The 15,946-nt window shown below is 29.2% G+C and overlaps 1 protein-coding gene across 1 annotated transcript in view; it reads left to right on the top strand.

Moving 5' to 3' along the window:
- The window catches only part of dsb (scavenger receptor class B member debris buster), a 37,418-nt gene that overhangs the window by 11,328 nt on the left and 10,144 nt on the right, over positions 1-15,946 (top strand). The window lies entirely within an intron of this gene.

Genomic DNA, 15,946 nt, shown 5'->3' with positions numbered 1-15,946 from the left:
ATCACTGATTCTAATTAGTTTCTCTCTTATCTTCTTTTCTCCGCTTTTTTATTATTTATTATACTATTTACTTAAACCTATTGAAGTGTTAATTACTTGAACTTAATCTTGAAATATAAAATGTTATGTAGCGACAAGGTTTACTCTTACGTAATTCGTATTCTGGTTAATTCGTTCTAAACCGCGAGTCTTAACTGCAATTTTCTGCCGCGACTAACGATAATATGTTGTTAGATGCTTATGCTGGACTTGTGCCGGCAACCAGACCGGAACAATATTACAGCATGAGTAGTAAATTGCCATTGTTCACTCGACACTTTCCTTAATTAGTTATTATCTGAAAAGGTAGTCAATTTAGCGTTAATTGATCTCTGTGAAGTATTCTACTAATAATGTTTGCACGAATATGCAAGTAATCTTAATCGTCGAAGGATTACGATGTATATATGACAAAGTTTCTTCTCATGGTGAGAATTATGAAAGTACATACCGGGTGCTTCGAAAATATCAATAAACATTGAAAAATAATTAAATTTTATTTATCATTTTTTAAATATTTTTTATTAATTTCTGCCGATATTTTCTAAAGCTATACAAAAGTAGAAAACGTGAATAAATAAACGTGATGGAATATATTTTACATTTTTAAATATTACATGGAATATTAGATTTTATTTAATTTTATTTATTGTTTTTATGATAGTTTTTATGATAAAATGTTCAAAAAGTACAGCAAAATTATATACTGTTGAATAATACTCGATTTCACTATAACAACAGATAATTATTCATAAATTTTTATTTCTTATCTCTCTCTCTCTCTCTCTCTCTCTCTCTTGCTAGCTAGTTAATTTTCACTTTTATTTTTGTTCTCTCTAAAAAAATTATTCAATTAATTTTATTAGCAAAACTGATCATGTAGTTATTTCTTTATACATTGACAATGAAAATATAAATTAAATATTATATAATTATTTTTAATATAAATATATAAACAAATTAAAAATACGAATTGTTAAAATACAATATTTTCATTAATTTTAGTTATGAATTCTTTAATGACAAAAGTAAATTTAAAGTAAGAAGAAATATTTATGTTACTATAATTTTTTATTTTTTAATATTGAATATTTCAAGAATATTAACAATATGTAAATAAACTTTATTTAACTAAAAGTTTCTCGATAAAATCGGAATATATACACATAATATTCTTGTCTGCTCTGTTAATTATTATATAGAAAAAAATTTTAATTCTTGATATTAAAAACATTTTAATATATGTTAAATATTTATTTTATAATATGATAAATAATATGATAAATAAATTTTATTATAGAATATTTTGTGGAATATTTTTAAAAAGCAAACATATGACTTAAAATTATTTTTAGCGTTTTATTAATCAATTAAAAGTGTACGTCTATGTGTGTGATACAATTATATTTAATTACATTATTTTTTGCTTATATCACTAGCCTAAGGCGTTTTCCTTAGTGCTGTTTTTACTAAAGAGTAGTAGCGATCACCTTATATCAACGATTATCGTTCACGAATAACTAGTATCAAAGTGAGAGCCGTTATATCAAACCTCAACTCTCACCACATTCAAAGACCATGCATAATTAGAATTGCGTACAAGGTCGACCAGCCAATTCTCGTTACATGATAGTCGAAATATTCTTGTTATCTTGATAAACTAAACCAAAGAGTTGCTGATTGTTAGATTTGAGGTAATTCGTATTATTATAGCGCGTCGATTAGGGTCGCGATAGCTCCTGTTATATTTCATGTTCAATCTTTGTAAAGCCATGTGAGAGAATGAAAAGAAATTGCTGTACTTGATCTTTCCATCTTAGTAAGTAATCTCATTACTTACTAAGTTTTTTACGATTGTCGCATTATTTTCTAGTTGATTATTTTCTTATTTTTTAATTGATTCGTTTTTAATTCTCGATATTTTCATAATTATTTCTATAATGAGTTTTATAAGTGTTTACTTCAGATTCTAAACTTTTTTTCAATATAATTTTTAAGAGTCATCAATATGTTTGCTTAACGTCAAAAGAAGAAATTGTTTTTCTTTAATTCTAAAATGAGTAACAAGATAAAAAGCATCTGAAAAATTTTATTTAATTTTTCTTAAAATTTCTAAGAAATTAGTAGTTGCGAAAAGTTTTAAAATATCTTGTACTATATATTTTGTCTGACTATAAACCATGACATTATAAACTGACATTATAAATCATATGGAATTGCTAGAAATTTCAAAATGATACTGAGAGATTACGTGATATCTTTGAATTATTGCTGCTTTTAATGAAATCTACATTTAGAGTTTTTAATTGTACTTGCGTTTTTCTTTATGAAAACTTAACTAGATACTTTTCATAATTCTTCAATTTTTTTGGTAAATAAATAATATAACATTTTCCAAAAATATTTTAAATATAGTACTTGATTTTATTATTATTTTTTTATTATTGTTTTTACTTCTATGAAAGAGAGGCGATATATCTCTATCGTTATTCATATTCTTAAGAGCAAACAAATATTAATTAGACAAATATAGATCGAAATCTATAATAGAAAAAGTGATTATTAGAACCATGATTTAAGTAATTGTAACTTGTAATTTTAATAACGTTGTTCATGTATCGTGTAATGTTACTGATTAAATTCCAGTTTCTGATGATGAGTAGTAATTGTATGTTGATTATAATTAACCGCCGTTATTAAACCACTTAAATATTGGACATTAGAATGCATGATGTTCATTATTCCGTATAGATTTTGTTCCGCTTCTGCTTTATGAATAGGAAGAATATTTAACATTATTTTGAATATCAGAAAATGATACTGATGATGAATGATAATGTTAATAGATATTCCAAGATAGAAAATTAATGTAAACATTTGCATATTAAACGTGTATTAGATAACAGTAATATCAATATTGAATTAGTACAAAAATTAATCGATTAAAAGATAAAAAATTCCTTTTATTGATTATAAAGTTGTAAATAACCAACATATTAGAAATGTAATATAATACATCGGTAATAAAATACATTAAAATGCAAGAAATTTAATGCATAAAATACATTAAATTTCTATTATTTTTTATTAAATTAAATTTGAGATAAAATTGTTATGAATCTTTTTTCTATGAAAAAATGATGCGGAATTTGTCGAATATAATTTGTTGATATCAAGGAAACATGTTGTACATATATCTTTATGTTAAATACCATGTACAACATAATGGAGGCCTAAGTGCAGTGGGTCAGTGGAACACAAGTGATAGAGGACAGGTTGTACAGCACAGTTATATGCACTACGCATCACTTCGATTAGCTTTACTATCGCCAACGTAATTTACTCTGACATTCCATCGTAACAGCTTGCTATTTTAAAGAATCATAGAAACTGAATTTTTTAAAATTAATTGTAAAAATATAAGTAACTTATAGAAATATTTGTTAAAGAAAAAATTTTCAATATAATTTCGTAAGTATAGAGGAAAAAAAATGAAAGAAGCATGAAACGTAATATTATCCAGCGTTAAAGTCTCTCTGACAGTATCTTATCTGGCGTTGAAATTTCTGAAGTTGATAAGCAAGAGAAACTTTCTTTCAATTAAGATGCTTTGTATATTTAAATGTGCAAATTTAATTCTTTTATGTTTGAATGCATTATGCTTTTATTTCGAGTATACTTTTCATTTTTCATAAATATGATCTTATCTATTAGAACTAAGTGTTTAAAGCTTTTAAAGTACTTGAAGAGAAAAGAAGAAAACTTCTTCTATGTCTTTTCTATGCCGTCCCCTCTTCCCTCTTCCGAACGTCCTCATCCTGTGTCTGGTGCATCCTTCATTCTGCTATACCGTTAGGTTCCGCAAGAGAATACAAGTTTCTGTTTGTCTTGTTTTTACCATGCGTGGTATGAACGGCGACCGCAGCATGATTTTCACTCACGCTTTAAATCACGCGAGATATGCACGCTCTTATGTAATTTAAAACTTCTTACTATTCCAAAATCTCTTTTTTCAACCAGCAGTTCTATTTCCAAAATCTTTTTTTTTTTTTCAATAAACGCTTCTTTGACTACAGATTATTTTTTATATTATTTAAAATTTTTACATTTTATTAATAATTAATTATCAATTAGATTGATTATGTATAATTAATGATTAAATATTAATAAAATATTAATTAACAATAAATTATGTAGTATCTATGCACATAATCATCGACATGAATTAAGCAAATCTGAATTAAATTACTAATTGATCATTGATCAAATTATGCAATCATTTCGCTCAAGAGATAGTCAAAAAGATAAAGAAGAAAAAATATTAACAAGCAAAAAAAGAAATAGAAAGAGGAGAAGAACCGGTTGCCTGTGTTGCCATTAATGATTTTTTAATCGATTAAATCGACAGTATTCGCCTGCGAAATCTTCGCATAGATCAATTTGCTCATTATACCGAGTGATCAAAGAGTCATAACGTTTCACCGCCGAAACCTTTAAGTAAGCTGCTGAGACCGTACGGCTTTTCACACGTACTGTACCGATCGAGGACGAAAGGTGAATAAAATCTTTTGATTGAAGAAGCGTGATAAATCGTTCAATGTACCGTCGTGAACACCGCGCAAATCATTTATCTGTTATCGTTATGCACCATAGCCAGGCACTACTATGCCACACTACTATGCCACATTCATAGATCCGGACGGCCGTCGTTGCGGCTATCGACTTTCTAATACGCTCGTCTTGCAATGCGCCGGGACCGTGTCATTAAATGGAGCTATGATATACAGGTTGGTGTCTATATAGGCAGGCATACATATCCTATTATCGCATCGCGTGAGCTCGAGCTTGACCGCGTTGTGTCGCGTGAAGAAACATGTGGTCTCATCCTTTCCTATCTCTCTCATCATAGGCCGCTTTATGTGGCACTTGACTACGTCACATTTTGTCTAATTTATTCTACTCACTTTATCGCGTCGGACTAATCAATGTTCTTTCTGTGATGATAAGAAGCATTCCGCATATGGGAATCTATCATCGAGATGACATAATCTTTTTTGAATCATTGAAAACTGATTCGAAAGGAATCATGAAAGGCATCATGAAGGCAAAGATTGAAAGTTTTGCGAGGCGAATCCTAGATGAGCGGATCGGTGAACCGGATATTCAACGCTGATAATTAGAAAGTCGTGATAATCAAAGTTTCATTAATAAGAAATAATCGAGATATTGAGTATCCTCCTTTTGAGTACCCTCCTTTTTAAGAAATATTAAAATAATTTCTTAATTAATTTGGAAAAATTTTTGTTAAAAATTAATTTGAAAATCTTAGTATGTTGTACTTGACACTTGAGAAAGTGAATAATGCGAATATCAAGTTCAAACTTAGATTATGGGTCATGGGTCTTCATTATTGTAGAAAATCGCGCTATTTTCCTCTATGGCGGAAGTTATTAACACACTTACATCAACTAAATTACATCAATCTTCATAATGAAAGCTTCAATATAACTGAAGAAAGGCCGCGGATTGAATTAAGTCATTGCATATGTAAATTTATCTATGTAAACTAAGAAGTATAAAAATGTGTGAACAACAATCTATTCTATGTAAATGTTAGAATTACTTGGCAGCTCAACATAAAAATAAGATCAAGGAGATAAATTTTTAATTGTTTGTAGTGACTGGTTTATTTCTTATGCATCGGAAATGCGTTATTATAAGATTTAAAAACGTAATTGTAGATCTATATTGTACAGCCATTTTATATACTATCTCATGTTTTATTAAAATTCTTGTAATTTATCTGTTTTCTTTTAAATATTTTTATTAAAAACTTCAGAATTTAATAAGTTTTGACATAATCAAAATCTTTATATAATATAATCATATTGTGTTGTACTATTATACATATGATTTTTAAACTTGACGCATAAAAAAATTTTTATTGAGGACGAGAGAGCAATAGTAAATGCCTCGTATTGAAATCAAATACTTTCTATACTGATTTCTACAAGTAAATCATCTATAAAGAATGTGCTTTATCAGTATCTTCTTCCTGTATAACGACAATGTTGACTATTACTAAACCTTTTTAACAAAATGGTGCTCGAGTCGTTTAGCTAAATTCAAATAAATATCCTGCGATCTTTCACATTATCAAAGGAAAATAATTAATAAGTTAGATTAGCTTTGTGGATCTATTATCAATATAAATTATTAATGCTAATCAACATTGACATTGAGAAGGAAACACTAAGTATTTTTTAAATGCGTGCCAATTTTCTGTGTATTCTTCTATTATTTAATGAGACAATTTAACATTTAGAAATTTTTCCAACAAAAATTATAATTTAACTTTAGCTTTCTAATTCCTTTTCATATGATTAAGCTTTCATATATTGATAGACTTCCTACATAGAATATAAAATCTTTATCATTATTATACATGGTTGGCAATACAAGGTCAGCAATTTCGTCAGGCCATTGTGCTCGTTCGAAAAGTCACGAAAGTTCGAATTCAATGACGAAAGGCCGCAGGGAAAAAGAAGCGTTGGTACTTACGCGGTCAAGATCAAATAGTTTTTATTTACCTAACGTCTTAAATAGATCTTAAGTAGATATAAAATTCTTCGGTTTTGTACAATTTACATGTGTTTTTATGTAAAATAAAAACTAGTTTTTAGGCATTAATCAATTTTCAAATATAATAAATGTTTGAGGCAAAGTGGACAACAAATGTAATATTTTCTAATGAATTATGAGACTAGGCTTTATATTTTCAAATCATCAAGCAAACTACAGTCTAACAAACATATTAATTTAAATGTCTAAAATTTGATAATTCTGGGAGTCTGAAATATTAATATTTATTTTTATGCTAATTTACAAGGTCTATAATGTATGAGTAGAAAAATCTCATTATTTTAAATATACAATTATCTCACGGAAAATCCCCGTGCGCACAAATAACATTTCAACGTTGCGTCATTTCTGCGTGACAGGTCTAATGAAGCTTTGACAACAGCACTTCAATGATTGAAGAGAACTTCATGATACGCATTCAAAACGATTTGTTTCCTATTCTAATAACAAATTGTCTAAAAGTAAAAGTGTGTGGAAATTTTTCATCATTGTCATAACGACTTTCTTGATGTAACCTGTTGCAAGACGGCAAGTCATTGCCGTCCATTGATAATAAGAAATGAATAGTTACATAACAGATAACCAAAAACATCATTTCAGAGATCAACATTTTAACATTTTCAAGATCAACACAAAAAATAAGATATTTATTAAATATTATTTATTTATTGAAATATTATTAAATTAATTAAAAATGTAAATAATCTAAAGAAGAGTAATGCTAATTTTCATAAAGCATAAAAAATTGATTAAATTTAAATAATTAAATTAAATTGAAGTCAAATAAGGCAAAGCTGATTTAATTAGAAAGGTTACTATATATTACAGTAGATGCTTATGATGGGCGGTGATAGTTGACCGTGATGTTAAATGATTTATATCTGGCGAAAAATGTTGTTTAGGATTAAGAAATTTATGTGCAATACCATAAAAAACCAACCGGAGACTGCGAACAGAGTCAACCGTTTTGCGTAATTTTGCGATTGCACAAGCTCATGTATTAAAAATTCTGTAAAACAATCTCATTTTTGTCGTTTTGTTGAGTTCGTGACAGTCAAATCAATGGATTAACACATTATGCCAATGAGGATATCATACTTACTTAGCATCATTAAATTCTATGATTTTTCGCATCTAGATTGTAGATTACTATGACCTCAAAAATTTCAGATCTTCTACTCATGGACCTTCCACTCCACTCATTTTCTGCTACTAAAATAGCGATAAATTTGCAAGATTGGGCGTTGACGCGTTGAAAGGAACTCGTGTATATTTTCAGTACGTTGCGAAAAGATTCGCAATTTGTATAGCTTTACATTCAATTTGATTGAGACAATTCCTTTCCCTGGAATGCAGTCAGGGTTACAAAACTGCCCGAACAACAAATACATCGCATCGTCGCGTGTTTCGTACGCGTCTGTTGCAAAACGATGCAGCAAATATTATTCATGAAGTATAACCGGCGCGAACAGACATTGCCGGACACAACGCAAAAGGGGCTGGTCACTTTGGCGATTTTGAGATCACTTTCACCCACGGCCAGGGCCGGCTTCAGGCGTCGATCAAAAAGACAATCTCTTTGTCAATCTCAGAAAAAAATGATTGTAAAATTCCATTTCAATCTTGATCGAATCTAGTAAGTCTATAATTTGATTTTTTGTTCTTGCTCGTAATATTTGAATGTAAAAATTAAAAATCCACCTGAGACTATCGGATAATTGGAATGTGTGTTAAACTGACTGATAGGAAAAAAAGAAAGAGATAAAATGTCAATAGCTATGTGAAGAAAATTGCAATATGTGGAATAATATACTTCGGATATGATCGATGTAACATTCTATTCTTAAAACTTATGCACCTTATAATTTTATCTTCTTTGACTTTTGTATTGTAAGAAAATTGCCCGATTCTAGTAGCATGATTCAGAGAGAGAGAGAGAGAGAGAGAGAGAGAGAGAGAGAGAGAGAGAGAGAGAGAGAGGATTCATGTAATAAGGTATATCTTATATAAAGGAGAATAGGAGAAATTTAAACACTAAAATAATATTACTCAAGATATACATACATATATCTTGAGTAATATTACTTTAGTAGTTAAATACATATATATGTGATAGTTGATAATCAGGTCCAGAGTCCAAGGGTTGCACAAATAAAATGAAACCGGCCCTGTTCGTTTTCCCAGTCGTGGTCCATTGCCAGTAGATGCTGGCCCACTCTCTCGATACGTAAACGCATACTTTTCGGATCGACGCCATGAATGTCCTCGCATCTTCATGACGTGTTACGTACAACGTAATCGTTAAGCAATCAAACCCATGAGATAATAAGTAGAAGAACTGCCCAAAATGAACGACTGTTACGTCACACGATCTTTTGGTGCGCAATCATTAATAACAATGACAGTGTAAGAACGAGGATAACATATAACGGAAATTCCTGTAGTCGATACTCTCATGTCTAAATAATTTAAGATTTAAATTGCTTTAACTAATATGACTAATAATAGTACAACATAAAAATATACGAAGAAGCCGAGATTTATTCAAAATTACTACTAGCTACTTCATGTCTAAAGTCTTAAAATTAAGATCTATGACTATTTGAATGATGTAAGTAATATAAGTAATAGTTGAGAACTGAGAAATTTAGTATCTTAGAGAGTTAAAAGTCAAGTAATTATTCGGAAAGAAGGAAGTAGCTATGTGTATATAATAAATAGCGTATAACATATAACACAAAACATATAACTTAAAAGATTTATTCGCAAAAAATAATTCTTTTAATATTTTGCGAAACAAAAAATAGAATAAAAAAATATACAATTTAATTTTCTTTCAAATTTTTTATTTAAATTTATAAAATTATAATAAAATTTATATATATATATACACAAAATATCTTTTAATTTTGTTTTACAAAAGTTATTTTTTACGTAAAAACTAATATTAGTTTTCTTCAGCGTCACAAATCTCCTAAGTTTATATGTGTATAAATAACGCCCACAATCATATATTCAATATACCTAATTAAATTCGTATTATACTTTTATAAATTATACTATAAATTTAATTTGCTATAAAATAAGAATTATTAATAAACTCATTTAATTAGATTCGCTGATGTGTAAATTTGAAATTCCTTTTACTCGACTCTTAAAATTCAGAAAAAGCATGAGCATTTCACACAGATTATAAACATCCAATAGAAATGCAGGATTATAACATATTTTAAAATTATAACACAGGATTAACACATTTTATAGATTTGAATTTCTTTTTATCTATCATTGCCTAAACAGTATTATTAAATTTTCAAAGATGCTAAAAAAATTCAAAATTTTTGTTAGATATCATAGATTTGATTTGTACTTTATAATTCTAAGATAAAATCGAGTATAATTATTTAAAATTATAAAATTTTATTGACTATCTTAATATTTATAAAAAGCAAAAAGGCAAAAAATATCTTAAGACATTTATGACTGTAATACTCACTATGATTACAGCGAATTCAGACATTACGTTCATTTCACGAGGCGAATATTAATGAAGAAGATCATAATTTATAGCAAATCAATTTAAATAGGATTAGTTTCCTTGACCTGCAAGTGATAAAAATCAGTGCTCGATCTTGGAACTACTGTCTCAGTTGCTTCCTCATTTCTACAAAAAGTTTGTTAGCATAAAGTCATGAGCGAATAACAACGAATAAAAACAAGATCATTTCCGAGAAGTGTGATACTGATGATTTGTAATAAGACGCAAGTAATTAACACCCTGATTGCTATCTCATGATGCTTGTCAAGTTTTTTCTTCTTTTGCTATCGGCAACGATCAAGTGACTTCTTAAGACAACGACGCAAGTAAAAAATGATATTGCTGGAAGAACTCTTTTTTGGCAATCATCGTCGATAATGTGTATTATGATTTAATTGAAAATAGAAATATCATAACAATGAACTTCAATGTGCAAATAAATTTTTATTCCATCCTTTCTGGAATGTTTCACCAAAAACATATTAATTCAGAACAAATATATTTTAAGCTTCTTTTTAATTTCTTCATTGCTTAAATAAATTTAATAAAAAAGAAAATGCTGTGTACTCTTTACAGATTTTTAAATAAGACCTTTTAAAAGCATCTTGTAGACATATATATGACTTGCGTGACTTGCATCAATATATAACAAGTACAGTCTGAACTGGATATCGTAAAGAGCATTAGTTCGGTGCATTAGACATTCTAATGATTAAGGAAATTTAAGGAGATATTCAATGGATGATATTCTGGGGCGGGATCAAAGTGAAGGTCGGAGACTGTAATCTAGGTTGACGTATTATTAAAGAAAAATGTGAAAGGTTTTACAATTGTGATTGCAGAATTCTTTCCATTTTTATCACCCTCTTAAGCGAATATTAGTTTTTCCCTTGATTATTTTGTTTTCTTTTTTCTTCATTTTTGGACGGATTTGACAATATCTACTGTAAGAGAATCTTAATATTCAAACAAATAAAACTAAAAACTAAAAAAACTACGAAACTACAAAAAGTTATATTCACATTTCTTACTATCTTATACACTTATTTTGTATGCTTTATTTCTTATTGTAATTTTGTTTTTTTCCAACAAGACATGTCATAAGACATGTCATGAGACACGTCAGCATATTTCTTAAATTGTTACAGATGATGTTCTTGAATTGTTACAGATGATATATCATAGGAGTTTCTATCAAAGTTCTTAGAATACTGAATAATTTATAACTTAAATTTTTTTTATTAGATATTTGCATTTTAGATTTCTTAAATTGTCAATCATGTTTCGATATATCTGTGATTAGAAGAATCGTTTTAGATTATGTGACGTCAATGAATATTTAAACGTCAATCTTCATTCTATTTAAAAAACAATTTTTTTTTATATAATCATGTTATTCACATTACATATATACGTGCACAAAAATCGAGTAAAATTGAATGTAAAATTGAATCGAGTAAAATTTATATTTATGATTTCATTATTATCATATAAAATGACATATTAATTATAAAATCAGACGGATTCGCCTTCCACAATCAAAGAATTAATTTAGCTAAAGTATGCTATAGTATGATATCATGGATCCATTAATCGTGACAAATCCATAAATTTGCGGGTTCGGGTGGACGTATCCCTATTTTTTCCCTAATTTATCTTGTGTAAATTCTGAGAATAATATCAATTAAGTTTTATTCATTCCTTAATCTAACTAAACTCATTAATAAAAAATCCATCAATAACAATCCATAAAAAAGAGTACTTCGATAATACTGTAAGCATAATGATACTGATAAATTCTTGCAATATTAATATACGACTTATGAGAAGCTTCTAATTTAAGAAAAAATATAACAATTATTTGATGAAATTAATTACATATAAACAAATAATTTATGTAATATTTTCTTATATTTTTATATCTTATATTCTTATATTTTCTTATATTTTTACAATTTATATATATATATATATATATATATATATAATCCACACACGTAATATTTTTTTTAAACATTAATTGGGAATTCCTATTCTGTGACATTTTGCGACACCTTATTTATAAACATTTTATTTTACATTTCGATTTTAAATTATTTGAATCAGACTTATAAAAATTTAGAAAAATTCAGATAAAAATTCAAAAAACGTTTAAAAAGGTCTACGTTTATAAGAGGGATAACATCATTTTTATTAAAGAGTTTCTGATTAATGTCTAAACATTTGTCTGTGAATAAAATAAATTCCATTGCTCTTCGAGGTTATTTTGGAATTTGTATTTATATTTCAAGTTTATACAAAAAAATGTTAATTAATGTTAATTAGTTATTAAATAAATTTAATTATTATATACAGCTAATTATTTTTAATTAGCATGATATAAAATTTTGCTTAGCTTCTAATTAAAACATTAAAAAAGCAATAAAATATAATGCAAACTTTTTTCTAAATTTATTTTGCAATTAAGAAAAAAGAAGCAAGCCATATCTGTCGATGACATGTAAGTCTTGAAGTGCATTGGAAAACGACTTATTCTGCTGCCGCAGAATAGTATTCTGTTGTCCGCAGTGTTATTTTTACAATTGTACTTTCATTTACAAAATCTTAGAGCACAAATGCTATGTTTCTCGCGTCATGCATGATAGGCGAGCAAAGGAATCGTTTTCCAACCGTACTTAAGAATTATAGGGAGAGTTCGATGTCAAGTGTGCACGTGAAATGCGTGCACGCAATGACTCCATTTCTTTTTCTTTATCGCGGCATTAATAGGATTGCGCAAAATTATACGCCAGGGAAAGCCTTTACGCGCTCTTATTAAATGCGTAAATCTGCTACGAATGGAACTTTAATAATCAAACGAAGCAAAGTGAGTGTTGCCGAGAAGGAAAGTGCAAGTAGTCAATAAATTTTATTTCTATTGGTCGGTAAATAATTTTCCTTTCCTTGCAAGCCAATTTGTTATTTGTTATTTCTTAGTAGTAGTTATTTCTTACCGATTTATTATTTCTTAGTAATACGTATTTCTTTTGCAAATATTATTTAAATTTTGTGTGAGATCTGTATATTATATAACGCATATTTTTAAACATTAACAATTAAATATTAACAATTTATTTCTGAAGGAGAAGAAAAAATTTTGTAGGAATTTTGTTTCTGTTTAAACCAATTTATTACTCTTGTTTTGGAAAACATTATTTACATAATTTCATTTCATTTCATCGAAATGAAATGTTGACAACAATTCATCGGCTTAAACTGGAACGAAATGCAACATAATGTTCCGTTTCGGTCAACATTCCCGGCATTTAGCAAGGCGCAATTGGAAAGTGATATATATAGGTTGTTACGCATGCCATTGCTTGAAAATATCCCAACTTCCAAATCTTTACAGAATCTTTAGTGTCGGTCCACAATAGGTGATTTAAGCTTTAAGAAGTAAGAAATTGACCAATTATAATCGAATATGAAAAAAATACTCGACTATGATTGATCAATTTCTTACGGCTTAAAGATTAAATATTTATTGTGGACCGACACTTACGCGACGATGATTTGCGCGACGATGATACGCGAATTCGATCTTCATCAAAGTAATCATCCATGTCTCTCGTTTCAAGAATTTGTATTACACGAAAAAAGCTATGGCGCATAAAATAGACGGAACGATATGTAGGTTACCCATGTTGCGGCTACTAGTTTTTATGTTTAAGAGAATCATGCGTTATGCTCTGATAGTATCAAGTACGCGCAGTCTGTGTGACGCTGAGGAATCCTTATTTGGTAATTCTTGCTTATAAATCGAAATTTTTAAGTAGCTTGTAAAAAAGAAAAGTCTCTAATGCATAAGCATTTTCATGATATTGCAGCGTTAATAGAAATTTCAGTAGAAGAATGGTAAACTCATGTGCAGCGAATTAAAGAAGGATTTATCAAGGGCATTTCATACATTATATATATATATATTAATGATATTAATCATTTAATACGATGATATTTTACAAGGTTTGCGAATAATCTATGTATATATTAGTTTTGAATTCTCCACGATTATATGATTCTATCATTCTCCTTATTTGAATAATAAAAGCAATAATTCCAAATCCGGATTCACATCCGGATCAAATATTCAAATTTTTTATAAGTATCTATTTTATTGGAAATTTTACGTCTTTTTAAGTCAAAATTATGTTTGTGTTATTATAATATTTAATAATTACAAATATAAAATTATCAAATCGTTGAAATTAAATATAATGTATTAAAATATAATGTATTAAAAATACAGAATAAAGGTAAAACTTAAAGTTTTACACATTACATTTTTTTAATTGTGACAATTTTATTCTTAAAATTCGAGTATAAATATAAAAAAATTGAATTCTTTTCAACAGAAACTACTCGTAAGTATATTTCAAATCCTGCGGGGTATATTTATTGTAAAATTTAAAAATAACTAGAAAAGATGGATTATTTTGCATAAGCAATATGTGAGATATTATTTCTTATGGACATCTTGACTTAAGACTCTGTAATCTTAGAAGATAAACTCCATTGTTACATTTGACTCGGATTTTTCAGTACATGTTGAACTTGATCTTACTCTTAATTGTTAAGTTTTTCCGTATCGGGCGATGCTGTCCGCTTTTTTCGCAGACTTTCTAGCAACGACAACATGGTTTCTCGCGCAAGCATGCAGCTGCATCTGTACGGTGTTCGCGGCGTGACGAGTGCGGCGAGTCGAGCTCGAGTCGTTGCAAAATCGCGATTGCACTTCGTCGGGAGGTGAATTTTCGCTTTTGCGCTCTTATGGGGAGGGGGGGGGGAGGGTAGACTTGAGCCGGCTGGTAAACGCGGGGAAATATCGAGAGAAACTGTGCATGGCGTGCGTACGCATGCAGGTATGCATGCCTGCATCGCGTGGATGCTGCGGCTCCGAAATCGCGATGTCGACGTTACCGCATCCGCGACGTTACGTGCGGCTACTCGTTGTAACCTGCAGGAACGCGGACGTCGATCCGCGGCCGATTAAAATATGTTGATATCTGGTTATGTGTGGTTAATGTCTGGTGTGTGTTGTTACACACACACACACACACACACGCGCGCGCGCTATCCTATATCTTCCGGGCACGTTCGAGATGTCTTCTCGCCTGTCTCGTAAGTGACACGTGGGAACGGTTCGCTTTAAATTATGCGAATATGAAAATTACGATGGGACAAATCGATTATTAAAAGATATATGTTGCTATATCTATTAAAACATTTTATTAATGCAGAATTTTAACAAGATGTTTTTTTCTTGTGCTCTATGCCTTTTATCTCTCATCTTCGCGGGTAATTTGCAGAACGCAGTAAAGGGGGGGATCGCTCGGTATCGAACTTTAACCACAGGCTTCAGCTTTCGTAGCGAAGGAAGCGATCATGTAATTTACATTATAGTGGTTATATTCCATGCGAGATGAATGGTCGGTAATAGCGATGAACAGATGATTCGCACAAATGATTCGTAGTCCGTATCCACTCGTCGGGAATTTTTAAATTTGTTACGGACCGGAAATAATGTTAGTTTATTTTGCATCTGTATTATTACTGTGCAATGTGATAAGATTTATAGAACAAAATTTAACGAAAGAAAAAAAAATTCATTGAGTTTTTTTTTCTGTGTGGCACAATTCTTTTTTTAGATCATTGAAGAAGAAAGTGTGAAATTTCTTTGAGAAAACAAAG

The sequence above is a fragment of the Pogonomyrmex barbatus genome, unplaced genomic scaffold, assembly GCF_055798465.1.
Source record: "Pogonomyrmex barbatus isolate J1 unplaced genomic scaffold, ASM5579846v1 scaffold3, whole genome shotgun sequence".
Taxonomy (NCBI): domain Eukaryota; kingdom Metazoa; phylum Arthropoda; class Insecta; order Hymenoptera; family Formicidae; genus Pogonomyrmex; species Pogonomyrmex barbatus.
This window is presented reverse-complemented; position numbering and strand designations above follow the sequence as displayed.